The following is a 23,322-nucleotide window of genomic DNA, read 5'->3' as shown; positions in this document are numbered from 1 at the left end:
AAACAAGAGGATCGATCGATAAGTCCTCTGTGCCAGATAGGATATTCTCAAGGTTACTACAGGAAGCAAGGGAAGAGATTGCTGTGCCTTTGGTGATGATCTCCACTGTTTATTGGAATAGTGTCAAATGATTGGAGGGTTGCAAACATTTTTCCCTTGATCAAGAAAGGCATAATAGGGATAATCCAGGGGATTACAGACCAGCCAGTCTTATGTTGTGGTGGGCAAAGTATTGGTGAGGATTCTGAGAGACAAGATTTATGATTACTTGGAAAGCCATAGTTTGATTAGAGATAGTCACCATGGCTTTGCGAGGAGCAGGTCTTATTGAATTATTTGTGGATGTGAGAAAACACAGATGAAGGTAGAGCAGTGAATGAGGTGTACATGGAGGTAGAGGAGTGTACATAGATTTTTGCAAGGCATTGGATAAGGTTCCACATGAAAGGCTCATTCAGAAAGTAAGGAGGTATGGGACACAGGGAAATTTGTCTGGATTCAGAATTGTCTGACCCATAGAAGACAGAGGGTGGTAGCAGATGGAAAGTTTTCAGCCTGGAGCTATGTCACCTGTGATGTTCGGTATGGACCTGTTCTGGGAACTCTTCTCATTATGATTTTTATAAATGACTAGGATAAGGAAGTGGAAGGGTGGCTCAGTCAGTTTGCCGATGACACTAAGGTTGATGGAGTTGTATAGTGTGGAGGGCTGTTGTAGGTTACAAGGAGACATTGACAAATGTATTAATCACCTAATTCAAATTATGGGAACTTCATTAAAGTCAGAAGCGTTATCTTGTGGAACTGGGAAAAAAAAATTGTTATGCACATAAGGGCTATAAAATATGCTGCCTTTTTATTAAACATCAGAGATTACATGATTAATACATTCAGGGATATCTTGATTGATATTCTGGATTATAGACTATTGATCTCTCACCAGCTTTGTTTCAAGAAAGTGTGTTTAATTTGTAACTTACATGTGCTCTGAGAATATCTGAGCCAACACCCAGGTACTAATCCAAGCCCTCAGTACATCTGCCTTATCTATTGCATTGCTCGCATTAAAATAAGTGCACCTCAGACCACCTGTCACTTTGTGTTCATCATCTGCTCCCTGCTTATTTGTCCTCTTAGTCTTGCTGACTTCATCGGCTAGTTCCTGACAGGCTTTAGTTACTACCTCCTTCCGGTCCACTAACCTCCTCATTTGGTTCCCATCCCTCTGTCACATTAGTTTAAGCCCTTCCCGACAGCGTGAGCAAAAGCACCCCCAAGGACATTGCCCTGGGGTAGACTGTGATTTGTAATAGTCCCACCTCCCCCAAAACCGGTCCCAATCTCCCAAAGATTTGAATCCCTCTCTCCTGCACCATCTCTCGAGCCAATCATTCATTCTTCCATTTCGACTCTGATTAGCATCTGATACTGGTAGCAATCCTAAGATTACTACCTCTGAGCTCATATTTTTTAACTTGGCTCCTAATTCCCTAACTTCTGCTTGGAAGACCTAATCTCATTTATTACCGATATCATTCGTGCCTATATGCAACATGACAGCTGGCTGTTCACCCTCCCCCATTCACAATGTCCTGCAGCCGATCTGACACATCCCTGACATGTGACTTGGTAGGCAACATACCATTCGGTAGTCTTGTTTTCAACCACAGAACCACCTACCTGCTCCCTTTAGAATTGAAGCCCCTCTGACTATAGCTCATCCACTCATTTTCCTGCCCTTCTGTACAACAGAGCCAGCTACGGTGCCGTGAACCTGGCTACTGCTGCCTTTCCCTGGTGAGCCATCTCTCCCAACAGTATCCAAAATGGTATCCCTGTTTTGGAGGGTGATGACTGCAGGGTATACCTGCACTGCCTTCCTGCTCTTCCTCTGCCTTTTCTCTTTTACCCTCAGTAATCCTAATCTGCGGTGTGACCAATTCAATAAATGTGCTATCCATGACCTCCTTAGCACCTCCAGAGCCATCAATGTGGTCTCACAAGAGCTGCAGCTGGACACACTTGCTGTACGTGAAGGAGTCAGGGATATCAGCCGTGTCCCAGAGCAAGAGGAGCACAACACAGGTCTGTGATCTCCTGCCATTTTTATGATTGAGCTTAACTTAGCCCAACTATAATATCAAATAATAGAGAAATTAAATAAAATAAATAAATCACAGTACTTACCAGCATAAGGTAAAAGAAAAAAAAGAAAACCCTTCCCTGACCATCCACCAGAGTCTTTTATTTTCTGTTAGAGGAGGAGGGTGGGTGAGAGACACTGCATGTGTAGTGTCTCAGGGTTTCACCACTGCCCAAATATATCAGTTCACTCACCTTCCCAGAGTGCAGTTTGACCACTCCCACTCAGCCCCACTGCCAAAATGAAAGCCCAATGTCAGAGGTTGGTTCTTTGCACAGAAAGTGGAATGCACTGCCAGCAGTGTTCATAGAGTCAGAGACATGATGGAGACTTAAGTGACTCTTGGATAGGCATATGGATGATCGTAAAATGGAGGTGTGTTTGATCTCAGAGTGGGCGAAAAGATCGGCACAACATCGAGGTCCAAAGACCCTATACTGTGGTGTACTGTTCTATGTACTGTGTACCCAAAACTGAATTTTTGTTCAGGTCTTGCTGCAAATGAACACAGGCTGTATCTGAGATGCTGTGAATGCTGCTGACATTATGCAATGATTAGAGAACATTCCTACCGCTGGCCTTATGATGGAGGACAGTTCTTCAATGAAGCAGTTGAAGATTGTAGGCCGAGGGGATTAGTGTCCATACCTCGAAGGCAAGACACCTGAGTTCAAGTGTCACCTACTCAGAGATGTGTAATAACATCTCCCAACAGGTTTATTATACATTATCTACTCTGAGAAACTTCAATAATTAAGCCCTCAGAATGTGGTGACTAGTTTCCAACAACCATTTATCCATCTTCCTTTGTGTTAATGATGACTCCAACTCGTGGAAGAGATTGCTTACTTTGAATCCCTTTGACTGTAGGCTTGACACCAATGTGTGATATCACATTCAGTAAAATGCAGGATTGATGTCAAGGGCAGACCCCATCAGTTTCCCCTCTTCTTTTCAACTGTTTTTTGTGAATGTTTGAGCCAAGGCTGCAATGAGATCGGAGCTGAGTAGGTCCAAATTGAAGACAAATTGAGCAGGGGTGAGGCTGTTAGTGTTGAGTCAGTGTGACTTGGTAGAACTGTTGACCACACCTTCCATCACCTTGGTGATGATTGAGAGTATATTGATAGGGCTTTATTTGTGAGTTGGATTTGTTGTGCTTTTTGTGATCAGGATATACCCATACAACCTTCCACATTGTCAGGGGATGGCAGTACTGTAACTGTGCTCGAAAAGCTTGGTTAGGGGTAGATTAGTACTGGAGCACAGGTCTTAAGGTACAACTGAATGTCTTGCTTGGTCATTTCACAGGGCATTGAAAACTCAAGGACAATTTTATGAATCTGTAATGACATACCAGTCATTACAGAGGATCATGGATATTCATTCCCAAATGGTCATTTGTGAACCAGATGAATTTGTATGATAATTATCAATCTATGGTCACTATTAGCCGAGCTTATCATTATTAGATTAGGTTACTTACAGTGTGGAAACAGGTCCTGCGGCCTAACAAGTCCACACCGACCCGCCGAAGCACAACCCACCCAGACCCATTCGCCTACATTTACCCCTTCAGCTAACACTACGGGCAATTTAGCATGGCCAATTCACCTAATCTGCACATTTTTTGGATTGTGGGTGGAAACCGGAGCACCCGGAGGAAACCCACGCAGACATGGGGAGAACGTGCAAACTCCACACAGTCGCCTGAGGTGGGAATTGAACCTGGGTCTCATACTAAACACACTTCACGAAAATGATGATATTTGAACTTGTCTCCTAGAACATTAAACTGGGTTGTTTAATGATTGAGTGGCAACCCCAATACCTCAACATGACATTAAAGAGGTTAGAATGAGGAATCACAGGTTAAGCTTCAGGAGCTGTTTATTTACAACTGAGGTGAGGTGAAATGTCTTCATCTAAAGTATTCTGATCTTTTCAGTTGTCTTCCTGAGAGTGCTGTGCATTCTGAGTTATCGAATAAATTCATGATTGCCTCAATAGGTTTAGGGTATGAAGGGATGTGATGATAGTGTGAGAAACTGAGATTTGGGAGAAAGCAAACAAGTTTTTGTTGCAACACGAGACAAGCTCTCAGGAGTCAATGGCTGATTCCTTACAATATTTCATACTTTCTTAGGTTTGAATTTTTTTTCTCCCTGTTTCCGTCTGTCTGCCACTTAATGTGACACACAATCTGGCTGCACTGTATACAAACAGACTGCCATTTCTCCCACTTTCTCCCTCCTCCCTCTCCATGCTGCACAGAAACTGAAGCTGGCACTTCCAGGTTGTCTGCCCATTGTTTAAGCTGACAGCCTTTACAATTGACTGAGAGGAGAGAAACAAGCAGCTCAAACAGGAAGCAGAGGACCAGCCTGTTCCTTATGAGCAATTGTGTGTGTAAGGTAACTCTATTAAGTGAATTTACAGATGGGTGACCTCAGGGGTTGGAGGAGCTTCTGTTGGTTAGTAGCAGATTCTGTTTTCTGGTAGAAATTCTGCAGCTGCATGGTACACAGACTGCTGTGATAAACAGGAGAATATGGGAGGGAGAGAGAGAGAGAGAGAAAGAAAAGAAAGAGGGGCAGAGTATGTTCTGGAGTGGGAGAGATACCGGGGTAATTGGAAAAGGGATCAACTGGAACTGCATGTGGAGAGCAAGAGAGGAAATATTGGGTAAAAGTGTGTTTTGAAATGGGACAGAGAAAGAACAGGAATTGTAGTGACATTCTGTAATAAGTGGAAAGGAGATAGAAGGAGAAATGAATTAAACAGGAAAAGAGTAAGTGTCGGAGAGAGAAAGATTCAGTGATGACATTAGGAGTTGAAAAGTGTTGAGTTGTGCATTTTCCAGAGTGGTTTGGGGGTGTTCTTTCTCATGTGATGTGGAATCTCTGGTCTGTGATTTATGCCTCAATTTCTTAATTCATACTTCAGTCTTAAATGACAGGAAAAATCCCCTAATAACTGATCTAATAATTGTGTTCCCCCAGGTATCTACTTGTGTTCCTAGGATGTACTCACATAATGTCTTGTCCTGGGATGCATGTCTTCAGTGTCCGGTTCTGACATATTTCCAAAAACTTACATTCAGGATGTTGCCCCAACTGTAGAACCAGTTCCCTTATAACCTGGCAGAAGAAATCTCTTCAATTATCTGTTCATATTCCCTCAATATCTAGTCCTGGGGTGTATATTCTTACAGAAAATTTACTGGTGTTGTAGCTGTCAGTAACCAGGGAACACACCGTTTACCCACACCCTGGGTATGCTCTCCAGTATGAAGCTCTCAGGCACTCGGAAACAGAAATTGCTGGACAAACTTGGTAGGTCTGGCAGCATGTCTCGAGAAAGAGCAGAGTTAATCTTTGAAGTCCATTGATCCTCCTTCAGAACTGATAGCTAGGGAAAACTGACTTTTATGCTGATCATGGGGAGTTAAGGAGGGGCGGGGAGGTGGAGGAGTGATGAATAGGTGGAGAGGGAGGGCAGACAGAGAAAAACAGTGGATAAAGGCTAAAAAAGGGGAGTCGATGGCCTAGTGGTCTCATCTCCCCACATCTGATCCTCAATACTCTGTCCCTTTCCCACTCTATCTTCCTGTTCCCCTTTCTCTCTCCTTTCCTTATTCCGCTTTCTCCCTTCTCCCTCCTGTCCCAGCTGACCCTGCACAGGGTAGAAGCTGTCTCTCAGATACTGGCTGCACTTTGTGAAAACAGGCTGCCTGGACAATGACTGATGGGAGAGAAGCGAACAGTCTCAAAACAGGAAACAGAGGCCCAGGCCGTTATTTGCAGTCATTGAGTGTGAAAATTATACTGAAGACAGAGGGTTTCAGCAGTCGCTTACTGAAGGAGAGTTAAAGAAAAAGAACTGTCCATGCCTGGGAGCTGACTCAAATATACTGCAGTGACACAGTAAGCGAATCATTTATTCCTCTCTGAGAGTGGGTTTGTCGATGGGCGAATTGTGGGAGCAGTGGGCGGGGTATTGTTTCTCGGTTGGGGACATTGCTGAAGCTGCGTGTTTGCACGCAGTACAATGAGGTGGAGGAGAATAGTATGTTATAAAGCAGGAATAAGGGCAGGAATGTGATAGATTGGGAGAGATCACAAGAGGAAGTGAATTGAATGTGGTGTTACAGAGTAGAAGAGGTGGTGATTGAGAGAAGGGAGATATCTGTGCCTGGATTGCACTGCCATGAATTTACACAGTATATTATGTCTGATTTATTATTTCATAGGATGTGGGCATCACTGCCAAGGACAGCATTTGCTGCCCCCTTCCTCATTGCTCATGACCTGAGTGGCTTGTTTATCCATTTCACATCAGAATCAGTCACATTGCTGTGGATGTGGAGTCACATGTAGGCAAGAGCAGGTAAAGAGAGCAGATTCCCTTCCCTGAAGGGAAGTTGTGAACAAGATGGGTTTTTACAACTGTACAACAAAACCGTAACTTGCTTTTAATTCCAGATTTAACTCACTGAATTTGAGTTCCATCAGGTGCTGCAGTGCAACTTGGAGTCCATGTCCCCAGAGAATTAAAAACAGAAAATGCTGGAGAGACTCTGTATCTCAGATTTTAGATGTAAACTCTGTTCATCTTCCACAGATGCTGCCAGACCTACTGAGTTTCTTCAACACTTGCTGTTTTATTTCAGATTCCTGGCGTCTGTATTATTTTACTTTTCCTGCCCCAGCGAATTAGTCTGGACATCTAGATTACTAGTCAAGTGACATTATCACTCTGCCACTCTACCGGATGAGTTCAGGTGCTAGGAATCTCTCCTGGCTCCCCAAGGCCTGTCCACAATCGACATTGTTGATAAAGCGTGGTGCTAGAAAAGGCACAGCAGCTCAGGCAGCGTCCGAGGAGCAAGAGAGTCGACATTTTAAGCAGGACCCTTCTTCAGGACATAGCATAAGAACAACGAACAGTGCAGCACAGGAACAGCCCCTTTGGCCCTCTAAGCCTGCTCTGACACACTTTGCCCTTTCACATTGAAACTATTTTCCCTTACAGGATCCATATTTCTCTACTCCCTTCCTATTCATGTATTTGTCCAGGTATTTCTTGAACGCTGCTGTTGTGTCTGCTTCCACCTCCTCCACTGGCAGTGCATGCCAAGCACTCACCACACTTTGTGTGAAAAATGTGCTTCACACATCTCTTTGAACCTTTCCCCACCCCCCCTGCCCCCAGCACCTTGAACCTTGTAATTGATCCCTCCACCTGGGAAAACGCCTCATGCTTTCCACTCTATCCATGCCATTCACAATCTTATAAACTTCTTTCAGGTCGCCTCTGAACTTCCTGCATTCCAGTGAAAACAAACCTTGTCATCCTTTCTTCATCGCTAAAATCCTCCATACGAGGCGACATCCTGTTAAGTCTTTTCTGTACCCTCTCTAAAGCATCCACATTCTTCTGGTAGTGTGGTGACCAGAACTGCACACAATATTCCAATTGTGTCCCAACTAAAGTTCAATAAAGCTACAGCCTGACTTGTCTATCCTGATACTCGATGCCCCTTCCAATGAAGGCACGAATGCCAATGGTCTTTTTAGCTACCTTGTCTACCTGCACTGCCACCTTTAGTGATTTGTGGACCTGTACACCCAGATCTCTCTGCATATCAATACTTCGAAGGGTTCTGCCATTCACTGTATAATTTCTACCTGTACGTGACCTTCCAAAATGTATCACCTCACATTTGTCTGGATTAAACTCCACCTGCCATTTTCTGCCCATGCCTCCAATTGATCTGTGTCCTGCTGTATCCTCTGACATATAAGAATGTGATAGAATACTTCCCATTGTCTGATAAGTGCAACTCTAGTGGCACTGAAAAAGCTCGACAGCATCCACGACAAAGCAAAATACTTAGCTGACACCACATTGCACCCTCTGCCTATGATGCACAATCGCAGCATCTACCACTGACAGGATGTACTGCAGAAATTCACCAAATGCTCCCTACGCAGCACATTCCAGATTCCACTTACTATCCTGGCTTAGGATTATATCCATTTTCCTTCAGTGTTGCTGGATCGGAATCCTAGAATTCCCTCATTAACACCATTATGGCTGCTGTATACCCAGAAATATCACCCTCTTTTTCTGGGCTATGGGAATGTTTCACTCATGACCGGACTTGAGAAATGGATAGAAATGGAATGCAATCATAAGAGAAAAGACAGGAGAGTAGCTGAAGACTTGTGCTCCAGAACTTGCCATTCCCCTAGCCAGGTTCTTCCAGTACAATTACATCACAAGAAGCTAGGTCAAAGTCAACCCAGCCCCAGCCTAATACTGCCCCATTAGTCTCCCCAATCATCAGTAAAATGATGGAAGTGTCACCAGTAGTGCTATCAAACAGTACCTTTGTAGCAATAACCTGCTCAGTGATGTCCAGTTTGGGTTTTGCCAGGGTCACTCAGCTCCTATCCTCGTTCATGTCTTGGCTCAAACACGGACAAAGGAACTGAATTCCAGAGGTGAGGTGAGAATGGCAGCTGTTGCCATCAAGGCTGCATTTGACAGAGTGTGGCATCAAGGAGCCCGAGCAAAATTGGTATTAATGGGAATGAGGGGGTTAAATTCTCCACTGGTTGGAGTCATACTTGGCAGGTAAGAAGATGGTCGTGGTTGTTGGAGATCAATCATCTCAGCTCCAGGACATGTCAGCAGGACTTCCTCAAGATCGTGTCCTAACTCCAACCATCTTCAACTGCTTTATCAATGACTTCCCTCCATCATAAGGTCAGAAGTGAGGATGTTTGCCGATAATTGTACAATGTTCATTACCCCTCATAACTTCTCAGGCCCGCACCCCCCAGCAGCCCACACCCCACTCCTGGCACCTTTCCCTACCACCGGAGGAAGTACAAAATCTGTGCCCACACCACTCGCCTCACCTCCTTCCAAGGCCCCACGCTATCCTTCCACATCTATCAGAAATTTATCTGTACCTCTTCAATGTCATTTACTGCATCCGTTGCACCCGGTGTGGTCTTCTATATACTGGGGAGACAGGATGCTTTCTTGTAGATCGTTTCAGATACCCACACCCACCAACCCCACTGCCCTGTGGTTGAACACTTCAACACCCCCTCCCACTCCATCAAGGACATGCAGTTCCTGGGTCTCCTCCACCACCAAACCGTTACCACCCGACGCCTCATATTCCATCTTGGGACCCTGCAACCACACAGGGATAAATGTGGATTTCATCACCTTCGTCATTTCCCCTCCCCCCACATTATCCCAGTCCTAAGCTTCCAACTCAGCTCCGCCCTCCAGACCTGTCCATCACTCCCCCCTCTGACCTATCACCTTCTCCCTCACCTTCATCCACCTATCATTTTTTCAGCTACCTTCCCCCAAACCCCATTTCCTCCCATTTATCTCTCAGCCCTTACCCACAAGCCTCTTTCCTGATGAAGGGCTTCTGACCAAAACGCAATTCTCCTGCTCCTCGAATGCTGCCTGACCTGCTGGGCTTTTCCAGTACTCCACTCTTGACTCTGATCTCCAACATCTGCAGTCCTCACTTCCCTCTTGTTTAACAGCTCCAGACAGGGAACTGATATACTGAGTTCCAGCTGACTGACCTCATTTTAAATCACAACATCCCTCCCCTTCTGAGTGCGAGGACATAAGTCAGTCTTTTTTTTTGTCGTGCCTCCTTGGGTGTTTGAGCACCGGGTTCGGTTCTTCCAACTCTGTATCAGATCTGAGTGCAGTGTGTAATGTTCAGGAACTCGCCTTTTTGCCCAGAGCACCTCGAGAGAATTCACTCTCTTCTTCTGACAGCAAAAGTGTTGATGGGGTGAGATCCACCGTGTCCATCTCAGATTCAGAGGTCCCTTCAACATTTGATGGAGAGGGAGAATCTAAGGTTTCTGACAGTCTTCCTAACTGTTCTGAGGAGTTCGTGGCTCAGATCCGTAACTCCTGCCTGAACTTTCGACATCATTGGTCCTGACCTTGTGGTTCCTACACTGAACTTCATCTCCTGTGGTAAACTATCTCTCTCACTTATTGGAGTCTGGCCCAGGATACTGGCATTCCTCCTGCTGCTTCACCATCCCCTACTAGTCCGGGAAGATCAGATTTAACCTGTTGTGGAGTCTTCTCCCTATTAGCAACTTTGCTGGTGTTATCCCTGTAGCTGCATGAGGGATGGTCCAGTAATAGGAACGGGGACAGTTTGGTATCCAGTGAAGCTGTAGGCTGTTTACTTAAGCCTGTATTCACAGCTTGGACTGCTCTTTCCACCAGACCATTGGATGATCGATGGTATAGAGCTGTATGCCGAATGCCTTTCAACTTGAGGAAATACTTGAATTCCCTGCTGGTGAAGGACAGCCCATTGTCTGTGACCAATACTTCGGGGAGCCTGTATATTGCAAATGCTGCTTGTGACATTTCAATCCTCTTCCCCATGGTTGACGAATGAACTCTGTTCACATCCAATCACTTTGAATGGGGCATTCACAATGATGAAGAAGGTTCAGCCCATGAAAGGCATTGTTGACATGTAACTGAATCCAGAGTTTACCCGGCCATTCACATGAATGTGGGGGAGCTTCTGGGTGTAACCTTTTGTCCTTGTTGGCATTCAAGGCACTGCCCACCAATTCAGCTATGTCTGCATCCACTCCTGGCCAGCAGATTCACCAACATCTTCATTGTAGACACCTCTGGAAGACCTTAGGGTTCAGCCAGCATTTGATGTTCCCTTTGCTCAGGACAATCACTGATGCTATCCATAATACAATGCTGTTCCCCATTATGATCTGGTCTCACCCCATATCTTGAAAGGTTTCAATGTTCGTTGTGTTTCCCCCATTTTCATCAGAAGTTTTAGCTTTGCCAGGAATGAATCTGTTTGAATCTACAGTCTAATATTGTCAGCGTTGACCAGACTGATATCCAGAAAGTAGGGGGCTCAAGGCATCTGTATTTGCTACTTGGCCTCCCAGTTGGTGTTCCAAATTTTAACTGTATACATTTAGAATGAAAACCCAGTACTGAATTCAACCTGAAGCAATGGGGAGCACAGCCTGGTCCCCACAAAAGTGAACCGATCCATTGGGCTTCATAATCGATATGACCGATGCTGCCCATTCCACAAACTGGACTGGTTTGATGATTCCTTCGCTTTCCAACCTCCTGATTGTTGCACGTAAGGCAAATGGCACTGGCTAGGCCTTGCAAGTTTATGGGATTGCTTTTTGGTCAATATGCAAGGTGGCTTTGGCTCCTTTCATAGTCCCTAGACATTCCTGAAAAACCTCTGGGTATTAGTAGGGTTTCATGCAGGCAGCCATATTCTAATCAAAAAATATTGAATCAATCTGGGTGAATCTTTCTCAACCAATTTCACCCCATCAAGCTTGGGGACTGAGCTTTTTACTACAATCATCAGGAACTGAAGCAGCTGCTTCTCATAAGACACCGGAATGTAAGATGTCCCCTTAATGTATAACGGTTCCCTTCTGCAGGTTCTCTGTATCACCGAGGTCATACATAACCTTAAGGGATGGAGGAGAGAGTGAATTTTGTTAAAGACTGCTTCTGCAATCACTGACACGGCTGTGCCAGTATCAACCTGCATTAGAACTGGGTGACTAGATGTTCATTTTGGTGAATCCTGATTTGGATGTTGCGAAGCAATTTAACTGTTCCAAGCCAGATGTAAGTGGACTTTCCAGGGTGTGCACTCTCCCAGGGATCATACAATGATTTCTCTTATTCAGTTCAGGCCGCGTGGGACTCTTTTGCTGTCTTGAGTCTGTATGTTGGCAGCAAGTACAATAGCTTGCTAGCCCAGAATCTGAAGAAATCCACTTTCCAGTAAATATATTACTCAAGCAGCAAATTGTACTTGCTTAAACAGGTCCTTGACCTGCCTCACATGTATCACTTTATACCACAATATCATTTAAGGATGGCACGGTGACTCAGTGTTCCCCATCCTCCTACATCCCCATCCTCCCTCATCCCCATCCTCCCACATCCCCATCCTCCCACATCCCCATCCTCCCACATCCCCATTCTCCCACATTCCCATCCTCCCTCATCCCCATCCTCCCTCATTCCCATCCTCCCACATCCCCATCCTCCCTCATATACTTTCTGTGGAATGTGGACATTGCCAGGCTGGCCTGCATTTCTTGCCTGTCCCTAGTTCTCCCCTTGAGAAGGTGGTGGTGAGCTGTCTTCTTGAACCGCTGAAGTCCACCTGCTGTGGTTGACCCACAATGCCACTTGGGAGTGAATTCCCGGATCTTGACCCAGCGACACTGAAGAAACGGTGATATATTTCCAAGTCAGGATGGTCAGTGGCTTAGAGGGGAACTTGAAGTTGGTGGTGTTCCCACATATCGACCTGAACACGTGATGGTCTCCATTTCGTCATTAAAACTTCCATTTTAAGATCCTAACATTCTGGGACACACTCAGATCCTGCTTCTGTGTACGCTTTTTGATACAACTGCTTTGTTGTAATTTGACTAACCTCTCTGAACTAAAAATATCCACTTTGTCCTCCACCTGTTTCTGTTTTTTTTTCTCAGCCATTCAATCAAACAACGTTTCTGATAATTGAACTTTAATTTCCTTATCTTTATTCTTTGATTTCCCTCCTATTTTAACCTGTGGCTTTGTGACCTTTTTACCACAGAGTCAGGAGAATTCCCAGGATATACTGCCTGTAACATCTTACTGCCTGATTTTCCACTGGCCTTTCAACCACAATAGGTATCCCTCCCACCTGTGATCCTGCTGTATCATACCTGAGGATAAACTGGATTAGAGAATCTCACCCTGTTATAAACGATCTGCATTATCTTCAAAGACATCTCATCCTCCTTTACGACCTGAGCATTTCTCTTTTCCCCAGTTTCTATCCCTCACAGATTGGAATTGATGCTCAAAGTGAAACTTTGATTTTATCAACAACTCATAATCATCAGCCATTTCAGCTGCTAATCTTGCTGCTTTAACACTCTGCCCTTCCACCAGTTCTCAAATTCAGGAAGTGAATATTTGAACTCCTCCAAGCTAATGGTCTCTCTCTCATGTACTTAATGATCATACTGCTATGAATGTTTATGTATGTACTGTCCCTTTAAGAGGGACTGGAAGCTGGCATGGGCTTAGAAAGGCACAAAGTGTGCGGAAAGAATCTAAAATGTAACATTTGACTATGAAACCTATAGTGCAGAGGAGTTACCATGATACAAAAACAAATTCGATTCGGTCAATCAGTTTAAATTATAGCCAGATACCAAAATTCAATCAAATTTGAATTTAGTGTTTTCATGACAACAAACCAATGAAATGATCCGATGCTTTGAGGTATAAAACCAGATATGTCGAACAGTTAAGGGGAGAACTACCAAAAAAACCAACAACTGCAGATTGCTAGCTGCATAACAGAGGAAGATATAAAGAGAAGATTGGACAGCTGGCTGGTTTTGAAATTTGAATTTTTTTTTGTAAATCTTAATCGAGTTTTTAATCGCTCAGTATTATAGAGTGGGGAAGTAAAGGAAACATTTAAGAAAAAGGAGTTGTAAATAGTTGTTGGTTTTAATATTTTCCACTGGACTTAAAAAGTAAATTGTTAATTTTTCCTTCAAATACTGATCTTTGCCTCTCGAAATTTAACAGATTATGGCACAAGATGAGCTTCTCTGTTTGTCAGGTTTAAATTAGCAGGAGGGGTTTACCCCGTGTTGTAACATTTTGGGGACTTTCGTCCAGGATTTGAACAGGTTTAGACAGATTCAGTCTGAGATTTGGAATACGAGAAAAACCCAGTCGATTTAAACATTTGTAGATTACTGTCCCATTTCTTGAAATAAAACATCGGTGAGACAACTTGTTTAATTTCGGTGACTTGTTGTTGGTGAAATTAAAAGTGAGAGAAATGGCTCTTAAAATTGCGAAAGAGGTTCTGGGGTTTGAAAATGATTCTCAACTTTGCAAGAAAATTTAGAAGGAAAGAAAAAGGCCATACTTTTAGAATTAGCAAAGAAGTTGGATTTGGGTTTAACCAAGTACAAAAGTAAAGCTGAAATTGTAAAGGAATTACTCAAACATTTGTGTGTCAGAGAAACAGACAAGTGCATTAGAGGTAGAGAAAAAACATGAATTACAATTGAGGAAAATGGAGATAAAAGATAAAGAAAGAGAGAGAAGGTTTTTAGCTGAGCAAAGCGAGAGAGAAGAAAGGGAGACAGAAAGAGAGAGAGAAGAGAGACAGAGGAAAAAGAAAGAGAGAGAAGGTTCTTAGCTGAGCAAAAAGAGAGAGAAGTTGTGACTGAGTCAGCAAAGTCAAGTTAACAGGATGGAGATTAAAAGAGAAGATAGTGATATCTACAAATATGTCAAAACTCTGCCACGTTTTGTTGAGAAAGATGCTGAAGCCTTCTTTATTTCATTTGAAAAAGTAGCAAGACAGATGAAGTGGTCTGAGAATTTATGGGTAATGCCAGTTCAGACCAAACTGGTAGGCAGAGCTAGTGAGATATTTGTCTCACTGTCAGATGAGGGGTCAACAGATGATGAAGAGGTCAAACAACCTATTTTAAGTTCTTATGGATTGGTACCAAAAGTGTATGGACAGTCGTTCAGAAACATAAAGAAGGAACCAGGTCAGGCTTATGTTCAGTTCGTAAAACATTAAACATAGTCATTTTGATAGATGGGTGCTGACTTTAAAAATAGAGAAGACCTATGAGGGGCTAAGAGAGCTAATTGTGCTGGAGAAGTTTAAAAACTCACTTCTAGAGATGGTATGAATTCACGTGGATGAACAGACAGTTCACAAAGTGAGAAGAGCAGCAGGATGAGCAGATGAAAACATCTTGGTGCAGAAGACAAACTTCAGGCCAGAATTTCACCCTGTGAGGGATAGAAGTTGGGAGAAGGGGAGATCCTACACTATGAAAGAATGAGTAGAGAACACTGGTCCGAATTTAACACAGGTTAAAAGAGAAGCCCAATGTAATGTTAAAAGATTAAATGGGAATATCTCTGTGCACATTCATGTAATATTAAAGAGTTAGACTGCAATGCTGAACATTCTGGAAGTGGGTTGGGGTGACATTCTGTCTCCCAGATAGCATGCAGGAATGTGGATAACTGTCCAGTGTAATTCATGCTTCATTTAGTCATTTACTCCTCCTCCCCCTCCTATTATCAAATTAAACTCTCATTTAATCTCTTCCGTCCTTTCATAGCCAGGTTTGCTTGCATGATTATCCCAGATACTGAGGCCAGCACACCGCCACTGTCTAAGGAAGAAGCAAAGCCAGAACCCATTTGCAGGGCCACCCTGAAGCTAGGACACATCACACCGACATTGTCTTGGGGAATGACTGAGTCAGGAAATCATCTGCATAATGATTCCCCAGGATGGGAACAATAGCATTTGCATTATCTCCGAGGATGATCTCGTCCTACCATTGGAGCTGGGGGAACATGTGACTGTGAGTGACTGGGGGTTGTCTTGAGTGGCATGTGACTGTGGGGGAGTGGCCAGAGCATCTGTAAGCATTGCCAACTGACCTGGATAAAGGGGATGTAGTTTCTTTGTTTAGGGTCTCTCTTCTGACTTGACTGCACACGCCTGGGAAGAGTATCAGAGGGGTTACCTCGCTTGTACAGGCTTTATTAGAGTTTAACTGTTTTCAGAAGTTGGTGTGAGCAAATTGCATCATGTGTGTGAAACCTCTGGAAAAGAACCGAACATATGGTGGTAGCGGTGGGATTCCAACATACACGGAGCTTCCAGGTGGACTGAATAAGCAAGTGCCTGAATGTTGGTGGTGTGAGATGGATGGGTCCACAAGGTAAACTTCACCTTGATCTCTCTCTCTCTAAACTTCACACCCAGTTGACCCCTTGTCTCCTGGGACTCAATGGGGATGGAATCTTTGAGCTACTCCTGCACTTGGACACCAACAAGTCACTTTGCACGAAGCTGGGGTTTTAAAGGGATTAGAGTCCCTAGGGTTAAATCATGGTCAGTGTTCCCAAGGTTGAATCAGGGTGAGAGTCCCCAGGGTTAAATCGGGGTAAGAGTCCCCGGGGTTAAATCATGGTCAGTGTTCCCAAGGTTGAATCAGGGTGAGAGTCCCCAGGGTTAAATCAGGGTAAGAGTCCCCGGGGTTAAATCATGGTCAGTGTTCCCAAGGTTGAATCAGGGTGAGAGTCCCCAGGGTTAAATCGGGGTGAGAATCCCCGGGGTTAAATCGGGGTTAGAGTCCCCCAGGGTTAAATCAGGGTGAGAGTCCCCGGGGTTAGAGTCCCCAGGGTTAAATCAAGGTTAGAGCTCCCCAGGGTTAAATCGGGGTGAGAGTCCCCGGGGTTAAATCGGGGTTAGAGTCCCCCAGGGTTAAATCGGGGTGAGAGTCCCCAGGGTTAAATCGGGGTGAGAGTCCCCGGGGTTAGAGTCCCCAGGGTTAAATCAGGGTGAGAGTCCCCAGGGTTAAATCAAGGTCAGAGCTCCCCAGGATTAAATCGGGGTTGGAGTCCCCAGGATTAAATCAGGGTGAGAGTCCCCAGGGTTAAATCGGGGTGAGAGTCCCCGGGGTTAAATCGGGGTTAGAGTCCCCCAGGGTTAAATCAGGGTTCGAGTCCCTCGGGTTAAATCGGGGTTCGAGTCCCCAGGGTTAAATCGGGGTTCGAGTCCCTCGGGTTAAATCGGGGTTCGAGTCCCCAGGGTTAAATCAGGGTTCGAGTCCCCAGGGTTAAATCTGGGTGAGAGACCTCCAGGGTTAAATCGGGGTTAGAGTCCCCCAGGGTGAAATCAGGGTGAGAGTTCAGAGGGGAGATCCCCCACGTGAAGGTCAGGAACCTGAAGTGAGTGCAGAGGCTGCCAGGACAGTTCCATAAAGGTCAGCTCGAGAAAGAAATATATACACAATAACATGGGGCAAGTGTTAGATAGGTCAGGGGCTGGAACCCCTTTGTATGGATTATACCCGAGGTGACCCTCAGAATGAGGAAAGGCTCAGATGTTTAAATAAGAAATTGGGTAATGAAACCTGGCCACTAGGAGGGACGTGGGACAGAGAGAAATGTTTAAAGGGCGAGGAGGCAATCTGGGAGTGCAATGTGGGCACTCGGTGGGAAACTTTAATAACTGTGTGGCGAAAAGCAGCTGAGGAATTAAAAGGCAAATCTCAGCAGAGTAGGTGGGAGAACAGCACACGTCAGACAGGGATTAGATTATGTGATAACGAGGGTAACCCTAAACCTTGGGCAGTGATAAAGACACAGTGCGAGGATCATGATCGAAATGAGAGAAACCAAGAAAAGCTAAAAGGCACTAGACAGACGAACAGACCAGGGTTAAAATGCAAAACCCAGCTACTGGACGAGAGCAAAACGGAGGTACCTCCAGACATGTCTGGTCTGCTGATGTTGTTCCAAATTGGTGACACTGATGAGCAGGAGTGCCCTGCACCCCCCCCCACCCCACCCCACCCCTCATATCGGCCGCTCTCCCCTCCTACCCCTACTCGCGCCGTGACACCCCAACCAAGATCCACTGGCCCGTGACCACCACCCCCACTGTATCCTTCACTGCCGCCTGTCTCCCCACACTCTATCCCTCAGTCACAGGGAAGTTCAGATCCCCCCCAGGTCCTGACCAGAACCAGGCTCCTGAAAGCTTCGCTGACCCAGTTGCTTTCAGGCCGCGATCCAACACTAAAAAAGACAAATAGACAGGTCCTTTTCAGACGCACAGAGAACAGGTCACACCATCCTATAACCCTGTCACAGACAGTAGTAGTGAACATGACGGGCCCCACGATTACAGCCCCGACAGCAACACCTGGCCCAGAGAGGTCACAAATCAAATGGCTAACCCTGGCCTGCCTAACCCAACCAGAACAGGCAACGCCACCCATAAACATGAACAGAGGCAGTTCCCTACCTGGACAGTCCCTAACCCAAACCCTGGCTCAGCGGGACAGACCACCAGACATTTACACCCCCTGGAAAGCCCAAGAGATGTGCTTGATTATGTCCCACACACATCCCCCCCTGCGCCCCCCCCAAATACCGAAAGACGAGTCCAGAGGATTTCATTGATTATATTACAGGGACAATTCAAATGTATCTAGCCACACCTCAGGACCTCTTCAGTCTGTGCTGCTTGGCTCTGGCCCCAAGCGAGGGTTCGAGATGGAAACCCCAGTTGGGGGTTACAATGATTGGGAGGCCTTTTCCAGAGGCGTTCCCCAGCTCGGGGACCAGATCCTGGTGATTGGGGGTGGGGGGGCTCTCCAGAGAAGTCTGCAACAACACCAGGTATATATAATTAGGGTATTGGAGAGCAGCCCAAAGCAGGAGGAGGCCAGTTCAGATCGGCTTTGCTCCACATACTCCACCCATGTAGGGGACACCACTTGTCATGTAGGAAATCCCTCACCCCAGCTTTAATGCACTACTATTACAATGTATCCCAGAGCGGGTCGCTACTGCTGTTCAAACCAATAATATGGATTGGCCGGATAACACCCGCCAACAAATGAGAAGAGCGCTCACTTATTACTGACATAGTCTGAAAGGCCCTAAACAGGCAACAGACAAGCATGAAATTATACAACACCCTCCCCCCCCCGCCCACCCCCTCACAAAGATTCTAATGTCCCTGTTACAGGCCCTGACTCCCTCAGGAACCACCCAATGGACCCCCACCCTTGTCCCAGGAGTGGATCGATGGATATGACCATACACATGCTGCTCACCCGAATGGCCTCAGTGCAATGTTTCATCGTTCCCCTGACACCCCTCCACCTACTTTCCACAACTAGCACGGCTGCCCTTGACCCTGTGGTGGCTACCCCCCCCCACCCCCACCACATCACGGACAATGACACGGCCAATGTAGACCTGTTTTCACTGTGGTGTGGATGGTCATTGGTGGTGAGACTGCCCACTGTTACACCTGCGATACAGAACCCCAGACAGGGAATGAGTTTGCTCTGCTGCCCCCTTCCCAGTCTGATTATCCTCCTTTCAGCTCTACCCTGTCCTGTCTAAAGACCCCAAGGATGAACCGGTCGTCTGCTTGACTGTTGAGGATAAAGAAATCCCCTTCCTGATTGATACCGGTACCACTGCCTCAACATTTGAGACTTCCTGTGTGGGCTCACATACAGCTCTGTACACCTGAGTGGTCTAACTGGACAGGAAAGGCAGTGTCCCCGAACAGCACCACTCATGATTCAGTTTGGGGCTCCCCGTACCTGTGCTGTCCAATTCACTCAAACCCCTAATTTAGGCATTAACCAAGCAGGGAGGGATTTGTTGTGTGCCCTTCAGGTTAAGATTCTCTGCCTTAATGAGGGCGTTACAATTAGACAGAATTCTACCAACAGACAGTTCTGGGTCTATTGCACCCCCCAATGGTGGGCTGTCACATTACACCCAAAGGATTTTCCACCTCCTCTCCAAGTCCCTGATCCCCACGTAACCCTTTGTTATGATTCCACTGGAGCCTCCACTGAGCAGACACCTTTGTCCCCTTCCACGAGTCGAGAACTAAGTCTCCAGACAGCGCGCGCGCACACACACACAGTCACAGATACACAGACACACACACACAGACACACAGACACAGACACAGACACAGACACACAGACACACACACATACACACACAGACACACAACATTTGACTGCGAATTGTGGACCAGTTCCACGTTTGCCCAGCACAGGCCAATATCGGAGAGATTATTCCTGGGAAGCGGGGGGATAGTTAGGGTACACCCCTCTGCAGAACTCCAGGGAAAGTGTGAGGAGAGAGAGAGAGGGCAGGAGGTCAGTCATTTAGAGACGGTGCCTGTTTACTCACTGTAAACAAAAGACACAATCACTGCTGGAAACATGTCTTTCATGTAATATTGCCATTGGGACCTCGAGATCTCCTTCGGGAAATCCGATTTTCGGACAATTGGTATTCGGATAGTCGAGGAAAACCCGTGTGTGGATGTGTACTCCGAAAAAGATGCAGAGAACATTCCTGAGGGTTATTATCCGAAAGATAGAATCCTGAGATGGAAATGGAGACCACAGCAGGTTAGTGCAGAGGAGACATGGGCTGAAGTGCACCCGATTGTGATGCCGTTACCATACAGAGATGTGGTGTTATGGGTAATACTTAAACTACCTGTCGGAGGTCACCGAGGGGTACGAGAGACTCAGGCTGAGGTACTAACATATTTTTCGTGGCCTCGAATGCATAAGGAGGTGGTTAACTTTAGCCGTAATTGTCATACATGCCAAATGGGGGGTAAGCCACAGGCGGTAATAATACAGCACCTTTGATGCAAATTCCCACATTTGAAGAACATTTTACACGGGTTATAATTGATTGTGCAGGTTCCCCTCCCAAGAACTAAAAGTGGGAACCAGTACTTGTTATCCGTAACGGATGTGTCTATCAGATATCTGGGGGCAATTCGAATACGGAATATCGAGGCAAAAAGGGTGGTAGAGGAGTTAGTAGCTTTCTTCACACAGTATGGGCTGCCCAGAGAGATTCAGTTGGACGAAGGGTCAAATTTTACTGCTCGGCTGTTTAAGGAGGTTATGGGTAGATTAGATTTACAGCACTTTAAATCCTGAATCCCAGGGAGCATCAGACCTTGAAGACCATGTTGAGAGCATACTGTCAGGATTACCCGAATGAATGGGATACCTTTATCCCACTCGTATTGTTTGCCATTAGAGATGCCCCAAATTAATCTACTCAGTTCAGTCCCATCAAGTTAATAGTCAGGCATGGAGTGAGAGGCCCTTTGAAATTGATTAAAGAAAAATTGACAGGACCAAAGTCAGAGATCTCACCCTTAGATTATGTATCGGAGGTGAGGGAGAGATTAAATCGAGGAGGTGAGTTAGCTAAACAGCATCTAAAGAGGGCACAGCATAGACTGAAGCAGGTGGTAGATACAAGCTCCGAGACTCGGATGTTTTCCTGAGGGGATGATAGATGTGTTGGACTGTTACCAGTGATAGGAGGTCCCTTCAAAGCCAGGTTTCGTAGTCCCTATCAAATTGAGAAAAAGTTGAGTCAGGTGGACTATCTACTAAAGATGTCAGATAGGAAAAAACAGTATCAGGTATGTCATGTGAACATGTTGAAACCATATTATACTCGAGAGAAAGAACTGGAGAAACATGTGTTAGGAGCTGCACTGCAGAATAAAGAATCAAATCCCGATGGGGTGGATTGGGGTGTGCCTCAAAATAGATGAAAATGAAGAAGTCCTTGAGGAGTGGGATAAGTTAGTAAACTATCTGTCTCAGGAGCACAGAACGCAGTTAAAAGGTTTGTTACTGCAGTCCAAGGACATATGTAAGAATCAGATGGGGAGGACTCATGCTTTGTACATGAAATAGACATAGGGAATACTGCTCTGATAAAACAACACCCCTATTGACTTAATCCTTTCAAAGCCAGACCGGTCCAGAAGGAGGTGGAGGCCATGCTCAATAATGATATCATTGAACTGAGCCAGAGCGAGTGGAGTTCACCAATTGACTTAGTTCCCAAACTATAATCTTTTGCTATAAATTCTGTGTCTTATGATCTTGCTTCACAACCACCTGATGAAGAAGCAGCGCTTCAAAAGCTAGCACCTCGAAATAAACCTGTTGGACTATACCATGGTGTTGTGTGATGTTTAACCCTGACAAGACTCCTCAGTGAAGTTGACTCTTACCCATCGAAACAACAGCCCCGATCTGTTCAATCATGAAAACATCTGCCAATTCCAGGTGTAAACTGTCTCCAGTCAGCTTCCAATGGCATTTACATCCTTCCTTGAATAAGATGACCCATGACCATCAAAGGTAGGGCAGGCTCAAGGAAGCTGTTCCTGGTGCTGGCTGGTCTGCAGCATCCCAGGGAGCCCACCTGAGAAGCTTTCCCCCCACAGGTTGGGTGGTTGGTCAGCCACTGGCAGGAGAGGGGGCCACACAAGGGAGGCTGGGCCATCCCACAAGGCCCCACATGGAGGAAAGGACTCGATCTGTTCCATGGGGAGACAGATCTGCATGGTTTCTGCCACTGCCCTATCCCTTCATTTCCTTACTTACCCTGGACCATTCGCCTCAAGGTGGGTTGGTCATGGGAAATGTAGTGTTACAGGGATAGGGGAGGGGAAATGGAGGTCTGTGTGGGATGCTCTTCGGAGGGGCAGTATGAAACCGTTGGGCCGAATGGCCTGTTTCCACACTGTAGGGATTCTCTGATGAAGAGTCAACTCAACTCGAAATGTTAGCTTCCTCTCTCTCTCTCTCCATGGATGCATGTCTGACCCACTGTGATATCCAGCATTTTTTTTTGTTTTCAGTCCAAGACACATTGTCTATGTGAAAATCTGATAATATCCTCTCAGATCGGGCTGTGGTTACCACCTGGCCACAGATGGATGGGAAATTTACGGTCATTGTGGGAATTTGGGAAGTGGACCGTAGCCCTGTCTCCTGAATGCTGCCCAGACCTTTGAGGAAGAAACAGACCATTTATACCCTTATCTGTTGGAACAGACTCTGGGAGACTGCCTGCAAAACCTCTTCCTGAGTGGGAGAGAACAATCATACCATCTGTCCTCCACAGCACTCTTGCGAAGTCCCAAAGAGACATTTTATGTTCTTGTGAATTTGATGATCTGCTATCCAGAACATGGGTCACAGAATCCCTAATGTGCAAGTACAAGCTATTTGACCCATCAATTCTGCACCGACCCTCCAAAGGGCATACTACCCAGGTCCGCTTCATTCCATAACCCACATTTCCCATGGCTAACCCACCTAACCTGCACATCCCTGGATACTATGGACAATTCAGCATGTTCAATCCACCGAGACTGCACATAGTCATAGAATCACGGAGATGTACAGCACAGAAACAGACCCTTCAGTCCAACCTGTCCATGCCGGCCAGATATCCTAACCCAATCTAGTCCCACCTGCCAGCAACCGGCCCATATCCCTCCAAACTCTTCCTATTCATATACCCATCCAGATGTCTTTTCAATGTAGCAATTGTACCAGCCTCCACCACTTCATCTGGCATCTCATTCCATACATGTACCACTTACTGTGTGAAAAAGTTGCCCCTTAGGT

Source organism: Chiloscyllium punctatum, chromosome 36, assembly GCF_047496795.1.
Source record: "Chiloscyllium punctatum isolate Juve2018m chromosome 36, sChiPun1.3, whole genome shotgun sequence".
NCBI lineage: Eukaryota > Metazoa > Chordata > Chondrichthyes > Orectolobiformes > Hemiscylliidae > Chiloscyllium > Chiloscyllium punctatum.
The sequence above is the reverse complement of the archived record's forward strand: the minus strand, read 5'-3'. Positions refer to the sequence as shown.